The 19170-nt window shown below is 37.3% G+C and overlaps 1 long non-coding RNA gene across 1 annotated transcript in view; it reads right to left on the bottom strand.

The window, feature by feature from the left end:
- LOC113929214 overlaps positions 1 to 15507 on the bottom strand; it is a 37838-nt gene extending 22331 nt beyond the window's left edge. The window contains exons 1-2 of the long non-coding RNA XR_003522130.2: positions 15447 to 15507; positions 13531 to 13592 (exon numbers count right to left, since the gene is read on the bottom strand). This is a non-coding gene — a long non-coding RNA (uncharacterized LOC113929214). The remainder of the gene's footprint in view (positions 1 to 13530; positions 13593 to 15446) is intronic.
- Positions 15508 to 19170: the final 3663 nt, after the last annotated feature.

Below are 19170 nucleotides of genomic sequence, written 5' to 3'. Positions count from 1 at the left end.
AGGTCATGATCCCAGGGTCCTGGGATCGAGCCCCATGTTGAACTCCCTGCTCATTGGGGAGTCTGCTTCTCCCTCTGCCCTTCCCCTGCTGGTCTCTCTCTCTCTCTCTCACTCTATCTCTCCCAAATAAAATAAATAAAATCTTTAAAAAAATATCCTCAAATTGTATGAGATACTTATCAAGTATAAATCATGTGATTTTTAGATAATTATCTGTGTGCATTTCACAGTGTGTGCCTGTTTGTATCCATCTGTAGGTGAAGTGAAAGAAGATAAGGCAAGTGACTACTCAGATGATGTCCCTACAGTAATTTCCACCTTGTCCTTTACATGTCCTGGAGTTTGGCTGCACTGACGGATTAGCTACCAATAAATGGAATACAGCAAACCTGATGGGAATTGCCATGATTGGGTTACAAGAGGTGTGCAGCTTCTATCCTAGGGGCTTTCTCTTTGTGTGTCTTGGATGGCTCACTCTGGAGGAACGCAGCTGCCATTTCATGAAACCTGTCCATGAAGAGGTCTATGTGAGTGACTCTGGAAAAAGATTTTCCCTTGATTGAACTTGAAAATGACTCTAGGCTTGGCCAACTGCTAACTGCAACCTCCAGAGAAAACTGGAAGCAACCAGCTATGCCATGTTCAGATTCCTGACCCATAGAAACTGTGAGATAATAAATGTTTTTTATTTTAAGCACTAGGTTTTGGGGTAATTTTTTACACAGCAATCAGTAACCTAATATAACAGACGTATACTCACAACTCCATTCAATCCTCAAAACTAACACTTTATTATGGAGAGTTCCTAACAGTCTTTGTACCCAAAGCACTCCATTTAAAATAGATTAAGTAAAAGAAAAAAAATAATGATTATCTTTTCTTAATATAAAAAGATAAGACACATTTGGAATGGATGAGTTTATCTCCATTCTAAAGTAGTACTCACTTGATCTACTCATAACTGACATCGTTTTCTTTCATCAGCTATAGGATCTGCTTAAGAAGTTTCTTAGAATCTGCTACAGACACAGAAACAAGGGTGATTTAGAGGACTGAGATATTAGCTGTAAGTCCACTGCAAACAAGCTGTGTATCTTTGCCTATGTTGTTTAATGTGCCTCCAGTCAGGAAGCCTAGTCAGTTGTACTTCTTGTAATGGCACTATAAATTACTGATGTCTTCTCAACTAGGAGATATCAAAACTTCCTCGGTGTTCAAAGGGCTGTCCCATCAAATACCACTGCTACCAATGAGGAATAAAAAATCTAAAGTCATAATGTAAAATCATGACACATGGTTACAATGTTTTTACCAGTTTCCTTAGAGTTTCATTAGTCAGGAGTGTATCAAGAGTCTCAGATAGATGGACTGAAAGCAAACACAAAAATTCACAGAAATAGAGATTTGAATACATACGAAATATGAAAAATATTAAAAGCTCATTTGTAATCAAAGAAATTACAACTATCCAATAAGAAATAATTCTGGGGGGTTCCCTATCAAGTTGGCAATGATAAAGAATAAAACACAACACGGCTGAAGCGGCAGTGACACGAGCACACCACTAGGTTTCCGGGAGCAAAGAACTCCTGCAGAGCTATTAGGCAATGTGTACCCACTAATAAAATGTTCAACACTTTGATTCCTGAAATCTTTCCTAATCATGTAATTTGAGATGTACTCAAACATATATGTAAAAAAAAAAAAGATATCATGGGAATGTAATTAATAATAAAGAAAACATAGTGGAAGGAAGGAGCCATTTGAATGTCTCTTCAGGGAATGATGTATGAAAAATGAATAAACCGTACCATGAAGCATTATGCAGACATTTAAAGTGACGTTTTTAAAGACTATGTAATAGAGGTGGCGCCTGGGTGGCTCAGTCAGTTAAGCGTCTGCCTTTGGCTCAGGTCATGATCCCAGGGTTCTGGGATCGAGCCCTGTATCAGGCTCCCTGCTCAGCAGAAAGCCTGCTTCTCCCTCTCCCTCTGCTTCTCCCCCTGTACTCTCTCTCTCAAATAAATAAAATCTTTAAAAAAAAATAGACTATGTAATAGAGATAATAGTAGCATATTTTTAAAGATTATTATTTTAAAGACTGTATAAAAATCATAGCATGAAAAGAGTTTATGCCATACTAATGTTAAGTAAAAATGATAGCATGAAAAATATTAAATATGATCCTAATTTTGTACATATAAAAGAGTTGAAAGTTATTATCTCTACTGAGGGGATTCCAGGAATTTAATTTTTTTTTATTTATAGCATGTTATCTAGATAACCTGAAAAACAACGTTTCCAATAAAGGAATGCACATTTGTTCTCTCCTTTTGTGCCATCTCATCAAGTTTTACAAAAGGAGAGCTCTTGCATTTTCAGGGAGCTGTCATTTAGTTTGAGTTTTACACCTTATTTTATTTCTCTGAAATTAACATCAAGGCCAAAACTTAACAGATCAGATCTGTTAAGCCATAAAACTGGCACACCACTTACTTGGATAAAATTTTTCACTATGCTCTTTTTTTTTTAAAGCTTCAGGATTTCTGCAAATTAAAATGCATAAAATAATGGGGAAAATAAAATGAAAATAAGTCGGAATAAATTCTTTAATTTTCAGGGGAAAAACATGGGGTATGATTAAAAGAATTTGCTAAAAGACAATTTATGACTTGCCTTTTATGTAGCATTTCTGTGAATAACAGCTTTGGAAGAGGAAAGAAAGATGTGTGGGTCATTTGCTGTTTGAAATGTACATGAATTTTATGCATTTGTAGATTGTTGGAATAATGCTGGTCCAGAAGCCTTTTTGCTACCCCCATGGTTTTTATCTCAGTGATAACTCTCGACCTTGCCCAAGAAAAACTTCTTATATTTTGAAATTCAAATTTCAAGTTCAATAGAAGTGAACAGATTCTTGAGCTACTGAACATAAAAGGTAGATAGAAGAAGTAGACTACACGATTGTGTCATCATCCTGGAAAAGCTAGAATCACTTTGTCAGCTTTGGCTAATACCCTTCCCTGTTCAAAAGGAAAAGGAACACTAATGGAGACAGAACAGAGTGAGCTTGTGCCAGAGTTTCTGAAACATGGCGTGCAGGCTGCTGACAGTAAGTGGAAACATAGTCATATACTGGTGTGGGAGTCCCTAAGAATTTTTAAAGGAAAGATTATTGTAATTGCTGGAAAGCAACAACAATCACAACAAAAAGCAAGAGTGATTATCTCAAAAAAAGAGGGTAAACAGGAAAGAGAAAGAAAAATATGTCTTTCAAAATAAAAGCAAGAAAATGTTTTATGAAAGAATAAAAGGGTCACCAAGGTGAGTTTTTGCTGTTTTCCTTTCTGGTCAAGTCTTCTCATGAATGAATGGGGTCATGATGAATTTACATTTGATTGACTTTTTCTCTGATTTCCAAAGACAAGAAAGAGCCTGATAAAGCTTAGAATGCTATCAACCCAGATGGAGGGCATGCCCAATGATGGAAATTTTCCTTTTAAAAAAATGAAATGGACTTGGAGGGAAACAATGAACATCCTAAACACTGAAAAAGGAAATAATTCAGGATATATTTCTGAGATTCACAAATGATATATTGTTGACAAGTCGTTCTGAGCGTAGATAACATACACACAGTTTTTTAAAAAGATTTTATTTATTCATTTGACTGAAAGAGAGAGCCAGAGAGCACAAGTTTTGGTGGGGGAAGGGGGGGACAGCAGAGGGAGCTGGAGAGGCAGGCTTCCCACTGAACAGGGAGCCCAGGGCAGGGCTCCATCCCAGGACCCCGGGTTCGTGAAATGAGCCTGAGGCAGACGCTCAAGCCACTGGACCAGCCACGCAGGTGCTCCCCCTACACACAATTTAATTGTTAACCAGAGATTAAACCACCTAACTTGCTCAACTCAGAGAAAAGGACTTGAATATGGGTAGTTTATCTGCAAGGTGATCTGAGAAAGTAAAAAGTACGACTAAAGAAACAGGAAGAATGAGACAGAGGGGAAAAAAAAACAACAAAATATTTAGATATGTTGTCAACGCTACTGCTACACACAATGGTAGCCCTCTGTGTTTTTGTTTGTTTGTTTTGCTTTGCTTTTCTGGGTTTTGGTTTAGGTTTTTTTGGGGTGTTTTGGTTTGGTTTTTTGTCTGTTTGTTTTGGCTTTGTTTTAGAAAACCTTCCTTCAGACTTAGAGAAGTGAACACAGTATTTCTCATAAATGTCCATCCAAAGGATTGGCACTACGGCATTTATTTAGACACTGACTTTTGTGATTTTTTTAAAGGATAGCTCCAAGGGACATTAATACACTCACACACGCTGAGTGTGTGCTCCACAGCTTCAGAAAAGGCCCTGGGGCAGAAAAGTGGAGCAGACCCATGAGGTTAGATTGTCATCATGCATAGTTGGTCCATCACAGATGCAGAGGTAGCAAAGTCACCAGAGCACGAGCTGCCTAGTGTTCATTCTGCCCTCTACATCCTCACTCCTACCCTCTGCTGTGTGCACCTTACATATAGGTGAGTCAATAGTACACACCATTTAATACAGGGCCAACTCAATAGGTGACAAGCCAAAGAGGAGTTTGAGCTGGGGAGGCAACAAACTGTTCTTTAAGAATGTATGTTCAATCACAAAGATCCCAAAAAATGACACGAGTTTTACTTAGAGCTAGGAAATAAAAGAAACTTACACTGATATTTCCAAAACGTATCTAAATTGGGGGAAGACAAATGAGTCAGTTAGTGTAGAAGTTTATAGTGGAAATTCTTGAAGGCAGAGATTGTCTCATTCATCTTTGTAACCCTCAGTATCTAACACCCTGCTTTATAACACCCTATGTTCAAAATGCTAATAATTATACAAAGAATGATTTGAACACCTATGTCTTGAAAGTGACTTATGATTCCTTCCGTGTAGTTCATTCCTCCATCCAAGCACTTACCACATTACATTTTAAATACCTCTTTGTCTGCTTAATAAATATTAATGAATTCATGTTCGAGATTTGTTCTCGGAGATTTCTTTATTTGATAAGGTGTTACTTCCCCCCCAAATATTCTTTTCATATAATGTCCAAATCACTTTACAAATTTGTCATCTGACTAGTATGTTTAATATAAAGCACAACATTTCAGACTATATGATATTAAATTAGTTTCAGTCAGGGTCAAATGGATATCAAGATGTTACAAAATTCTGTATGTTTCAGTATGACAATCATTAGCAAAATATGAACATTTACATTTTAAATTAATTAAGATTCAATATAATTTAAAATTCTGTTCCACAGTCACACATTTCAAGTGTTCAACAGCCACATGTGACTAGTGGCTACCCTACTAGACACCACAGATTATGGAACATTTCTTCTATCATGGCAAAAACTTGTACTGGACAGTACTATCATAGAATTTGGTGCACACACACACACACACTCACAAATTGAGCTTCTACAGGCTGGACCGTGTAATTCTGAGGTAGATCTGGGTATTGGTCCCCTACACACCCCAAACAAATCTCTTTTGTCCACGTGTTGGCCAGGGAGCCTGAACAGCCCAGCCCTGCTTGTCAGCCTCCCTGAGAATCTGACTTAGAAAGCAGAGAATGGAGCAAAGGTGAGGTGTGCAGCCCTGGGTATTCACAAAAGGTAATTTCTCCTCTTCACCCCTGTCTGAAGAATAGTATCACCTCTGATAAATTTCCTTTAGTGCTTTCAGAAAACTGAGAGCTAAATCCCTAGGACAATCCTCCTTATTTATATTCAGACAGATAAAGGGAAGCTCGTCAATAGATATTAGCTATAAAGAACTTATTAAGCAATGTTATTAGCTCTGAACAGACTCTTTGATAAATTTTTCTCTGTGATTCTGAGGTTTTCTAGTGGTGTACATTCCAGCAGTAAATGGCATGCTAAACTGTGTGAAATTTGGAATTTCATCTACCAATCTTACATTTTTAAAAACAACAGTTTAACAATGTTCCTAGATTTCTTTGAGTACATATTATGTTTAGGTTGAGCTTTGTGTTAAGATATTTAAACTCAAGTGACCTCTAACTTAAACTTTGGAGTCCTAAATCAACTGTTTCAAGACAGGAAATGCCAGGCCAAGTACACATTTTCCTCCCGGTGTTCAAATTCTGCAAAACCACATGGTGTTAATGCTAAGGGCCAAGACATGTTTCCTTTAGTAAAGTGGCAATGATGATCAAGTCAGTATTATTTCTAAGTGGCATGAAGACAGTGCCTATCCCTTGCTGAAGACAAAAGTTATTATTTTTTTTTTAGATAGAATAGCCAAAAACTATAAAATATCCAGAACACTGGGCGCCTGTGTGGCTTAGCCGGTTAAGTGTCCAACTCTTGATTTTGGCTCAGGTCATGATCTCAGGGCTGTGACATCAGCCCCGTGTCAGGCTCTGCCCTGGGTGTGGAGCCTACTTAAGATTCTCTCTCCCTCTCCTTGTGCACCCCCAGCCCCCAAAAATCCAGAACATTTCTGGTAAATCCTAGAGGCATGCTGTGGTGAGTAAAGCCCCATATGTAAATATAAATGAATCATCCTGTGGTTCGTTCTCACGTGTTCCCAACTTGTGTTTATTTGTCTTTAACCAACATTTAGATGCTATTATCAAGATAAAGGCAACATTTAATTTGAGAATGGGAATTTTATTAAGTTGAATAATTCTTTTGTTGGAAGTTATAACACTCTATTTCCTTGCATTTTGTTTTGTTTTGTTTCATTTCTGGTGTGAGTGAGTGAAGGAGTGTGTGTGTGTGTGTATGGGTGGGTGTGTACATGCGCACATACATATGTGCTCTTTATTTAGGGCTATCATATTGTTTCTTTCCATTCCTCCAATTCTCTTCCCCTCTGGTCTTCCCCTCTGGGACATCACTTAAAATTCACATCCTTTTGGACATTTCTTTTGATTTACCAACTTGAACTTTGATCAAATCCTTAATTCCCTTTGCTGAAGCAATTTCTGTGAACGAGTAAGAGACCACTCATTGAGTTTGGTACATGCATCTGTTTCTGTATTCCATACAAACATATCTACACAAAACTTATCAGGGCAAAATCAGATAATGATCACATAATATTTAAAAGGTCATATGTATGGGGCAGCATGACACCCTGTAATGCCTCATGACCAGAGGATATGTCAGATTCCTGTAACGAAATACTGTAAATCTCAATTTCTCTCTGTCACTGTTGTGATAAAAGGTGATCTCTTTTCAAGCTCTATCCTAGGGACCAAGTTTAGCATTCAGATCGGTGATAGCTGCAGACGAATGATATCCCCATTCAGTTAATGGCCCTATGAGTTGTTCTAATGTGTCTCAATTTTCAGATACATTCTTTTCACCTTCACGCTACCTGAAATCTTCTGCTTTAACTGCTGTAAAGTTTTTTTCTACCAGGAAAAATAAAACTGTGAAACTCTTTTCTTTCCAATAAGTTTTGATAACGGTGAGTGTTCTTTTCAGCTTTTGACTGCGAGTATGAAAAATTCTAGATCCTAAACTTAAATCTCTCATTAACTTTTTCTGTCCTACAGGAGATTACTTAATACTTCTGGGCCCAGATTTCTGATCTTTGAAGTGAGGGTAATGGTTTAAATTCCTTCCAGCTCTACATTGCATTATTTTCTACTTATATTTAATCTGTGTAGTTAAACAGCATCTTCATCTGCTCTGCAGTAACAACTCCCAACCTAAATTATATAAACATTGCAGCGCTGGCATCTGGCAGCCTATGGAAGTCCAGTATAAGGGTAATGATGGATCTTAGACACTAAGAAACCACCTGGTGTCAGGATTGAGCTCTTATTTTACTGACTCACCATGGTCTGCTTAGACTCACTGTGTTTCATGTAAGATGGTAGCCAATGGGTCAAATAAAAACTGTTGGACTAAGGATGCCTGGGTGGCTCAGTCAGTTAAGCATCTGCCTTCGGTTCAGGTCATGATCCCAGGGTCCTGGGATAGAGCCCTGCATCAGGCTCCCTGTTCAGTGGGGAGTCTGCTTCTCCCTCTTCCTCTGCCCCTCCTCCCCTGCTCCTGCTCTCTCTCTCTCTCTCTCTCTCAAATAAATAAATAAATAAATAAATAAATAAATAAATAAATAAAATCTTTAGAAAAAACTGTTGGAACAACTGAGTGATGTTTCAGTCTTCAGTCAGGAAGTTGCCTTATGACCTATTAAATCAATGTTACCTCTGGAAACAGACCAGCTTTCTCATGGAGTGATTCAAAATCTTAATTTGGTCTTGTATCAATTCAGTTGGGTAAACTGCTGAACATATAGAGTAGTTTGGACTTTTTTTTTTTTTTTAATTCATTCTACCTTTTCTTTTCACAGTGGTTAGAGTATACTTCTCTGACCTGGTGATGTCAGCCTTGGCTATAAGACCTGCTTTGGCCAATGGAATGTTAGGAGGCATGACATAAGCAGAGCCCTCACATATATTTGCATGACTTGACTTGACTTCTGAACCCCAGGAACCAGTAATGGAGAGTGAATGTCCTAGACAGCCATTGCTTGCAGCCTGGGCTCCAGAAGAAAACATATGAGGAACAGAACTGAAACTAAGCCACAGCCTGGCATAAACCCATCCAATCTGCATCCTTCAGCAGTGTCACCTTGCTGCATAAAGTCAAACAAAACAAAACAAAACACTATTGCTGTAAGTCACTGTTCTATTTTGTTGTTGTTGTTTTAGTTTTAATGAGCCTACCTCCTTTATTGCAGTAACCTCCGTAGAAAGCAGCAACTGCAATACTCAACATTAAAACAGCCACTTTTTTTTAACTGGTCCATTATGAAACATTATTGTGGCAATACCTGATCAGCAATGTGGTTTTGAAGCAAAGGATATGCCTCTAACTTTCAGGGCAGGAATTACCCACCTTGGCCTTTAGTACAGCTACTAAGAACATAACCCAGACAGAGACCAGGAACAAAATGAGGGGAGAAAGTCAAACTGAAAACTACTCAAGTGACAGTGAGATACAGTGGCAGTCCAAAGACCAGACAGGGGTCCCAGCCCAGTATTAACACCATTAACCTTATAATCTCAGCAAATCAATACATTTTTCGGAAACTCATTCCTTAGTTTTTTTCATGTATAAAGTGAGGTTAAACTTTGCCACCTACCTCACAACTTTTACAAAAATAAACGTACCATAGGCGTAAATCTAAAATCATTTAACTTCTAGAAGGAAACATATGAGGAAATCTTTATAACTTGGTTTAGGCAATTTTTTTTAAATAATAAAATCTATTAAAAATAACAAATAAAAACTTTTGCTCTACAAAAGATAACGTTAAGGGAATAAAAAAAACACACACTAGGAGAAAGTATTTGCAAATCACATTTCTGACAAAGTTCTTAAATACAGAATACATAAAGAATTCTCAAACTCAATGATAAGAAAACAAACAACCTGATATAAAAGTAAGCAAAAGAGGGGTGTTTGGGTGGCTCAGTATGTTAAGCATCCAACTCTTGGTTTTAACTCAAGTCATGATCTCATGGGTCCTGAGACTGAACCCAAGTCAGGACGCTCAGCGGGGAGTAGGCTTGAAGATTATTTCCCTCTGCCCCTCCTGTCTCTCTCTCTCTCTCTCAAATAAATAAATAAATCTTAAAAAAGTAGGTAAAAGATATAAACATATATAGAGATGGCCAATAAGCACATGAAAGTTGCTCAGCATCATTAGTCACTAGAAAAATACAAGTTAAAGCCACAAAAGGGTACCATAACTATTAGAATGGCTAAAATTAAAAAAAAAAAACCTTGATAACAAATACTGATGGGGATAAGGAGTAACTGGAACTTACACATTATTGTTAGGAATGAAAAAAATGATTCAACCACCTGGGAAAACAGTTTGGCGGCTGGTTATAAAGTTAAACATAGACTTAGCATATGACTCAGCCAACCTATTCCCTAAAAACTTATGTTCACACAAAAATCTATACACAAATATTTATAGCTATTTTATTAAATCATCAAAAACTAGAAACACCCTAGATATTGCTCGACTAGATGTCCTTCATGGTACATTTATAAAATGAAACACTATTCAGTAACAAAAAAAACAAACTATTGATTTATCAACAAATGGAAGAATTCCAAATATGTCTTGCAAAGCAGAAGAAACCAGTCACAATATACTGCATATTCTGTTATTTCAGTTATGAGATGTTCTGAAAAAGGCAAATCTATAGGGACAGAGAACAGAGAAATCGTTGACAGGTGTTAGAGGCTGGGAGAAGGTTTAACCTCAAAGAAGCAGCATGATGGAATTTGGGAGTGGTGGAATTGTTCTGTATCACACTCATGATGGTGGATACATGACTCTACGTAATTGTCAAATCCCCAGAAGTATATACCATGAAGAGAATTTTATTGTATATAAATCAACAATTAAAAGATAATTAAAAAGTTAAATGAATTTTTAAAGTAACATTAGGCTAAATGAACTTTAAGGTCTATTCCACACCTAAATATTAATGACATATATTTTCTTCAACTTTTTTATCTTCTGTAACCTGATACACTTGTTATGAGTGAAAAAGTGTCATTTCAACCTATTTTGTTTTCTTTGCATGGTCACAATAAAATATCTTCTGGAATACTCCAGAATACTATTACAGGTTTTATTATATTTTCTTTTCCTGAAGAGCAGGCCATTGTACATTTGCAGGTCTATAGTTTGTTTGGGATAGTGTTTGCCTTGGGCACATGTAGATTTCAGTTACCCTACAGCTATGAATCAGTATGTGACACAGAACTTGTGTAGCCAGCGGGCAATCTGTCTTAAGAGCCGATGTACCTTGTCAAGAAGGGTTGCCTTTTTTAATTTAAGATAAAACTGGTAAAGTCTATTTCTTGCAGAAAGCATGGGCCTTTAGATGTGACACAAGAGCAAAAGCAAACATTTTCCCTTAGTCTGGATCCTGATCTACATGCCTATGTAGTCAGCCTCCAAGATGTCTCCAAGAATTCCTGCCTTCTGCTATTTGCACCCTTGTTTAATCTCTTCCTACACTGTACCAGGGCCAGTCTCTATAACCAACAGCACTTGAGAGAAGTGATAATATGTCACCCCCAAGATCAGATTATAAAAAAACTGCAGCTCTTTTTTCAATGAACATTTATTGAACATGATAGTAGTCATTGAACTGCATGTCAAAATACAGAGATTAGATTAAAATACAGAGGGTCATCCTCAGACCCTCAGGGAACTCACCGTCTAGTGGGGCAAAGAGGTAAGGAAGAAGACAACTCCCACTACAGCATGCTGAGTGCTATAGAAAGACTGTGAGGTTAAGGGAAACTCCCTGGCAGAAATAGATCCCAACTGGCTCCTAAAACACTTAAAGGATATTAGACAGAAGGATAGAGGTCATAGATGAAGACAGCGGGAACACAGTGTTCTGGAAAATAGCGAGTAGTTCAGTGTATCTGTAGAATTAGGGTAAGGAGAGAAGTTGGAAATAGAAGAAGCTAAAGAAGACGGTAGGGACAAATCACCGAAGTCCTCTTATGCCAAGTAGTTTGAATTTACTTTTTTTTTCTGAAGCTGATAGAGAAGCATCTAAGATATATATATTTTTAAGTAGAATTACATAATTTACTTTTTTAAACATTTTAAATAGAAAAAATAATGATCAGATATTTGTATAGATTGCAAAACAATCACCACAATAAGTCTAATTAATATATATCACCATAAATAGTTACAGAATTTTTTTCTTGTGATGAGTACTTTTAAGATCTACTGTCTTAGCAACTTTCAAGTATGCAGTACAGTATTATTAACTATAGTTACCATACTATACATTATACTCCCATGACCTATTTATTTTATAGCTGGAAGTTTGTAGCAGTTGACTACCTTCACCCATTTTGCCCACCCACACCCCTCACCTCTGGTAACTACCAATCTGTTCTCTGTATCTATGAACTTGGTTTTGGTTTTTTAGATGCCACATATAAGATTATACAGTATTTGTCTTTCTCTGACTTATTTCCCTCAGCAAAATGCCCTCTAGGTCCATTCATGTTGTCACAAATGGCAAGATTTCATTCTTCCATTGAGATGAAAAGATGCCATGTCTTCAGAGCAAAGCCTAAGAAGAGCTGAAGATCATTCGCTGCCAGCCACCAAGATCTCTTCATGAGGACACTTGGGGAGAAGTTCTGTCTCAATCCTCAGTACCACTCCTGAGGAACTGATATATTTAATGGTGACTTTAGTGACTCTTAACTTTGGCAGCTGACAAATTCAGGTCCAAATTTAGAGCCTATTTCCATGACATAGAGATGAGTATGCATTTCTAAACACCGCTTAAGCTACACTTCGATTCATCTTACTACCCCCTCTCTTCCTTCCATCCCGCTGTGTCTGTCTTTATTTGTCATCCTTCTATGGAGAACATATTTCTTTAAGCCCCCTAATTCCTTTTGGAAACTTGAAATAGAAATAAATAAATATATTAGCAAACAAACAAACATGAATTCCAAATGTTTTAACATTGACCGCTTAATAACATCCTATTTTACCAAGATGAAATAGTTTGTAAGATCCAGTATGGCAAATCTTACAGACTAGATAAATGTTGTTATTACAGATTTCCTTCACTACTAAGTGACTTCTATCACTTTTCGATGTTTTTATTAAGTATCACATCTTGGTCTTTCCCTTAAGATGGACCGATTTTAGCATAATTTTACAAGAGAAACTAGTTCTTATCTATAGCTCTAGATAAATCAAAAAAGGCATAAGAAATAAATCTATCTTTTCCTCAATCTAATAAGAACTGTAATTTTGCATATTCTGGGCCAGACGGGGATACGTTTTGTATGAAAAAGTTAAAATAAAAGTCAATGGATAAGAAGAAAAGCAATAAACTATACTCAAGGCTCATTTTATCACAATTAAAGTTGAGTCACCCAGATCACCAAAATATTTTAATTTTTATAATACAGAGTACTAGAGAACCTAAACGTTTTGACCAAAAAGTTCTTCTAATTAAAAAAAAAAAAGGAATATAGAAGCTGGAGACTTTCTGAAATTCCAGTCCCCAACTAACTAGAAAAAACTTGCCTAATCTGATCAAAGTCCTCAGTACTAACATAAATAAGTGAATTTAAGTCAATATTTTAATAAAAATTATACCATTAAAGCCAAGATAAAAGCTATTTCAAAAATCATCTTATTTCCATAAAATCTGAGTTTGGTATCTTTTTGGAATTCCGTTTGGAGGGTATACAGGAAAGATTCCTGGCATTCAGAGCAAAGCCTAGAAAGTGAGGCACTTGTGATTTGTCTCTTAGGAAGAATTGGTGATGGCTAGAATCAAGGATCAGCTGATATGCTAGGTTAAGAAAGAATGACGAATACAGTTTTGCTACCGACTTAACAACAACAAAGCACAGTCCAGGTTTCTACAACCATTAAGACAAGGATTAGGAACATTAATCTTTAAGTTATACAAGGTTTGCTCACCTGAAAGTTTTAGGGCATCTTGCAATATGATTCTTTCCAGAGAACTGATTTTTATCATATTTCTATAGAAAAACCAGATGTACAGAGTTTAAGTTTCCTCCAAAGGAAATAAAAATGAGTCAGCACTTGAGACACAAAAAGCATTCAAGTTTCGGCACCCCAAGATCCTAGGACTCACGACTGTACCTGACCTCCTGCACTAGAATAAACCAGCTGGACTAGTGTTTGATCCTGCACCTCCTTTAAGAACACGTGTAGGTTCCCTAGGGTCATTAGCCGACTGATTTCCCAGAACTTTTGGCTGAGCCTGAGACCCAGAAATGGGAACTGGCACGTTTGGAGTTCTAGCCAGTTTTCTTCTCTGTCCACTGCTTTCTATTCTGACACTACAAGGTACTTACTACCCAGCTGATACCAGTGATACCCACCAGCACACCAGTCTATGCTAAGAGTGAATGAAGTTTCCTTGGGGCAACTGTCTGCCCATTTGGAGAGAGTACATTCTTATAATCCAGATGAAGGCATCCTCATGGAAAGACCTCTAGCCTAAAAAACCACGAAACTTCAGCTCCAGTGCTAGCTTTTCCACTAGACGGGGACAAGTTACTTGACCTCTAAGAGTTTCAACTTTTCATTGCAATTCTGAGGAAATTGGAGTAAGTCAGACATTTTGAACTAAGAGTTCATGGACTTGAGGAGGTGGTAGTGAGGGGAAGAGAGCTGCAAACATCTGGAAATGTTGTAGAACTTTTAAGTTGTGGGGGTTTTTTCCTAAGAAGCTTTCATTGGATTTCTATAGAGAGGTTGTGACCTAAAACTGGGCTAAGTACTTTTATCCTATAAACATATATTAAACATGTTCAAAGCATTATACTAGGCAGCGTGGGAAACACAAGATGAGTGAGGCAAGTACTGGAACCGTCAAACTCAAATGTATGGTATGTTAATACCGCAAGAGAACAGACTGTAATAAGTATTTAAAGAAATGAGAGATTATAGCTGCCTAGAGGTGGGGAAGTAGGAATTAGAGAAGACTTCAGATTCATGCATGTTAAGGGAGCAAAGCATTTCAAGGAGAGGGAATATCATAATCCAAATATAGATGCCAGAAAACCTATGGCCTGTGAGGCAGCAGCCTGCAGTTGGACACATTTGGTTAGGAGACCAGCTGTGGGGAGGAAAGGATGAGAGGAATAAAGCAGGAAGCCAAACAACGTAAGGATCTAAAAAATAAAAATAACCTAGGCACAAGAAAACGGGGTCCTAAGACTTATGCTAGGTCTACCGCAGTGGTTGTGTCTCTCGGTCAGTGGCTTTTGATTTTGTGGAAATACATGCTTCGCTTCCACTAACGGGGAACATCTTACTCCTGATGTTCTATATATGCCTTCTTTTCCACTTACAGAATTACTGTGTACCTATGGGTGTAAACTACGTTGTTGTGTTCATTTATATCTAGAGTTGATTCTCATTATTCACAGTAACTATGTTCTCTAAAGTGGCTGCAAACACTGAATGAGAAAATGGTGAACCAGTGCTCCCAAGGCAAATACAGGGTTAGGTTCCAGCAGGCCTCTGATCACATTTCCTTAGCCAATCTTGTTTTTTGTAACTTTCTGTTTAAAGATGCCTTTTGAAATGTGCATTGTTGACTCATTAACATTGAGCTCATGGCCAACAGCATTACAATTCATGCCTGCATGAAACTGATCTGACACACATATTTTCTCCATAAGGCACATCACACCCTTCTTTGCTTAGGGACACTGAGCAGCACTTAAGCACTTCAGTTGGGGGCAGCTTCAAACAGCACAACCACCAACAAAAAGCACAAAATTGCAAAACCAGGACATTAAATAGATTGTGGAAGGATACTTGTTTAGAGCTTGAGTGGAAACAAGAAGATGGAGCATTACCTTGTTGAACCACAGCTAGCAATGCGTGCAGCAGGCTGTTCAAATCTGTTGCCACTTTGCACATTTCGGTGAATGGCGGAAGAAGGGCCACAAAATCTGATTTTGGATTACAAGTAAATGTTAGTGAATAGGTAAATTTGCACATACGGAATCTGTGAAGAAGGTCAACTCTATGTGTACACATATACCCTCCTTGCTTCTTAACAGGACTGCTAAATAGGAAAATTCATGCATTGTAAATGATGATGTTATTTGGCTGTTTTCTAAATATTCTCATTACTGTTGGGACATTGTCATTTTTGTTATCAGCCTTCTAGACTCAGCAATGTTTTGTACCCACACAGGAAACAGGTCCATCTCTCAAGGACAGACTCTCATTAACCAGCTCAAGACGGACAACTAAATTCAGAAAACCAGTGTATTTCTGTATGTACAACACTAGCCAGTATATTTCTGTTTGTACAAAAGCCAGTATATTTCTGTATGTACAAAACTACCCATAATCCTCTAGCCAATACATTCTTTTTCCAGGAGCAATTCCACATGGGAGAACAAATAATACTCTGAAAGTGAGTTTGGGAAGGCTGGAACTCGAGAATTCTAGTTATGTGATTTGACTGTTTACTAGTATCAAACCAAAGGAGCCAGGCCCCTAGTGCAATGAAGAGTTAAGTATTGGGTAAATATAAAGTCACCCAAGTGCTCGCTTGGTTATGATGGCCCAGATTTTTCACTAGAATAAGATAGACAAGTATTTTTATAGCAGTATCTTTGGAAAACAGGCTTGTTTTAAAATGGCACTCACATCTCCAGTTTCATAAGTTAACCTTTTTCTTAAAGAACATCCATAGAAGAAAAAATAAAATCATTTTTTTCTACATGACCCAAGGAAGAAAACTAACCCAATGTTAGTTGCAACTAACATGGAGAAAATGAGGGTGAGTCAGGAAGAGATGAGTGGAAAGAGAATCTGGTGGCAAAGTACTAGATTTGGGTACTAGTGACTGTCCATTCCCTCCAGACTTCTAACTGGTGATAGGCAGGTGGCATCAGGAGTGACTCTCAAGTATTCCCTCGCCCTCTCATCTAGTCCTACCAGTCTTGCCTCGAAAATATAACCCAATGCACATTTCTCTCTACTCCTTACTCTTGACACTCCAGTCATGCTGAATTCCTTTCTTCCTTGAATGATCCAAGCTCTCTTCTTCCCATAATTCTTTCTACTTGAAAGGATGACCCGTTAGCTGCTCAATGGATGACTGATCACTCTTCCTCAGGACCCACCTTAAATGTCTTCTCCTCGATTAGGCCTCTTTTGTCTTATCTGTCTGATCCTAAGTGGCCTTTGCTAGGTCCTGATTTTTCCTTTCCTGCCTATACTTCTACAGGCTGTAGTGGTCTTGCCTCTTTAGATTTTCACATGATCAGTCATCTAGCTCCATCCCCTGACAGGTAAATACCATGAAGACTAGCAACATATTTCTTCTTTCACCACTAAATCCCCCAAATCAGGAAAAGTGTTTGCCTCAAATCAGATATTCACTATTTATTGAATAAATGAATATAAAGTGTTCCTAAGTCACTTATTTTTCTTAATTATCCTATGAAATAACAATAAATGAGTGAAATCATAGTTTATAATTACAATTTCAACCCCTGGTTGATACTCATGGCTTTTCAAATTGCGGTCAGGAAAGTTCAGCACATAATTCTAATTGTGCTGGTAAATATAGGAAGTAAGCTGTTGAATGCCAGCTCTCCAAAGACCGCCAATACAACCTGTTGATAAGACAGTTGAGTTTGTTGTTCATAATCAAGTCTCCAGAGTTTTGGTGGTGCCTTGCGGGATAAGGCAAGATAGGAATTTATTAAGAATTGGAAATTTGGTGTAAGGTGGGCCTTTCAGTGGAGAAGTGGTGAAAAGAACTTGATTAGGATTGGGTAAGAAGTAGACACATTTTCTGGACTGATAAACACAAAGAGGAGGATTTTAACAAGGGATTCAAAATATAGTAAGGTGGACACTAAGGGTCTTTTTTGGAGGATGGAGGATTTAAGTTTCAGTCCTCACTGTCCAAGCAGTATGGGGGTAGATGATTTTGATTCTCAGGGTGAATGAAGTTTGGTTTATAGTTATTCTCTCTGGATCCCAGTTTCCCACAACTAAACCAAACCAAAGGTTTAGGAACTGAATGGATTACCTTTCCTCAACCCTCAAAAATATATATTTTAAAAACAAATTCCAGGAAGTAGTTTGCATATGTAATCTGAGGTCGGATGATTTTAAATGGGCAGGAAATATGGACTCCATTCAAATCACTGCGGCTTCTGAGGCAGCCACTAGCAATAAATTAGTAAAAAGAATTCCATTTATACATATTGATCTTCAGTCCAGCCAGAAAAATAATATATGCAACTTTAAAATGTTTCTTTGCATTTTTAAGTATAACGATAAAACACAAAACTTCTGAAGCAATGTAATAAATGGATAAATAATCCGTTTAATACGAGACTTAGTCTACATGTATCTTTTAGTACCTGATATGGGTCAGATATTTTGTACTGCATAGTCTATGAGTACGGAGTGACTTTTGATCCAATAGCTTAGTGAAGGCAACCAAACAATATGGAATTTTGACTGCTTTTCTCCCCTTAAAAATAACATTATGGAGCAAATATACCAAAACCTCAATCAGATATTTTGAAGTTACTTGTAGTCATAAATTAAGATATTCAAACTTCCGTGTCAAAAAGTCTCACTAAACAGTTTTACAGGCACCCATAAATCCTCTCAAGATTAGAATAATTTAGGCAAACCACATGATGTAGCCATTTCTGAAGGCAAAATCAGTCAAATATTGCAATTTCATATCATGCACTTTAATAGAACCTGAGAGTTCGGTGGGATCTTAAAAATTATATGGTACAATAACTTAATATTAGCCAATTTTTAATATACATAATACACTATCTTTTTCTGTCAATTCACAGGTTAAAAGTTGTTACTGGAGCCCTCTGTTTTGCTGCAGTACTGTACATATTTTTCTTAGAAATTAGCTATTTGTGCATATCAGGATTTGTAACTTTAACACATGGTTATGTGAGAAATGTCACTGGGGAAACAGATCAGCCACTTTTAAGGTGCTCTCATATATCTTGGAATGAATGACCTAAAATAATATTAACCCTTGCAACTGGAAAGTTACAAAGCCAAAATTGGAAGGTTTTATTCAATCTTGAATTTTTCCTTTCCAGAGAGATCTTCTATTTATACATACCTAAATTCTTTAAAAATGTACAGGGATACCTGTCTGCATAATAAAGCTGACAACGTTTTGCTACAGTTTGCAGGTGACAAAAATAAATATTAGAAAAAAATTATCTAGTGCAACCGAACTATTGGAAGCTAAAGCTTATCAGGGATAAACAGCTGGCTAGCCATCTAGTTCGCCTGTGGCCAGACTTAGCTCTGAGAATCAGACCTTCTGACGTTTGTCCCACACTACATTTGCTCACAAATCGTGCCTTGACTTCCTGACAACTTTTTTAAAAGTAAAATATTTTAAAAACAAGTATTGCATTTTGGAAAAGCTAGGTTACTGATTTATTCAACATGTTTAGTTTGGAGATGGTTGGATGATAGCACACTGATTTCTGCTTCAGTTCTTAATTAATAGGGTATTATTTCACAATCAAGTGAGACTGTCATGCTGCTCCAGCTGGG

The sequence above is a fragment of the Zalophus californianus genome, chromosome 5 (genome assembly GCF_009762305.2).
Source record: "Zalophus californianus isolate mZalCal1 chromosome 5, mZalCal1.pri.v2, whole genome shotgun sequence".
Classification (NCBI taxonomy): domain Eukaryota; kingdom Metazoa; phylum Chordata; class Mammalia; order Carnivora; family Otariidae; genus Zalophus; species Zalophus californianus.
Note: the sequence above shows the minus strand (reverse complement) of the source record. Positions and strands in the feature narration are given on the sequence as shown.